The 200-nt window shown below is 42.0% G+C and overlaps 1 protein-coding gene across 1 annotated transcript in view; it reads right to left on the bottom strand.

The window, feature by feature from the left end:
* The window catches only part of LOC119592390 (basic proline-rich protein-like), a gene marked incomplete at its 5' end in the record, with an annotated part of 15,067 nt that overhangs the window by 960 nt on the left and 13,907 nt on the right, over positions 1-200 (bottom strand).

Raw genomic sequence — 200 nt, 5'->3', positions numbered from 1 at the left:
GTTTCAAGAGGTTTGTTTGTTCAGCTAATGGTTAGTTTGCGTTGGATTTTAGCTTCAAAACCGTTGGTAATAATCTGAGGTCTGAGGGTCATGCTCTCTCGATCCCTTTTTTTCTTCCTCAATTTTTCTTTTCATCGCGCTTCGTCCCTTCCTCCAGACGTCGATGTATATATCAAGAGGCTCTTGTTCCTGCGATTTGT

Source organism: Penaeus monodon, chromosome 30 (genome assembly GCF_015228065.2).
Source record: "Penaeus monodon isolate SGIC_2016 chromosome 30, NSTDA_Pmon_1, whole genome shotgun sequence".
In the NCBI taxonomy this organism is placed as follows: domain Eukaryota; kingdom Metazoa; phylum Arthropoda; class Malacostraca; order Decapoda; family Penaeidae; genus Penaeus; species Penaeus monodon.
The sequence above is the reverse complement of the archived record's forward strand: the minus strand, read 5'-3'. Positions and strand labels throughout refer to the sequence as shown.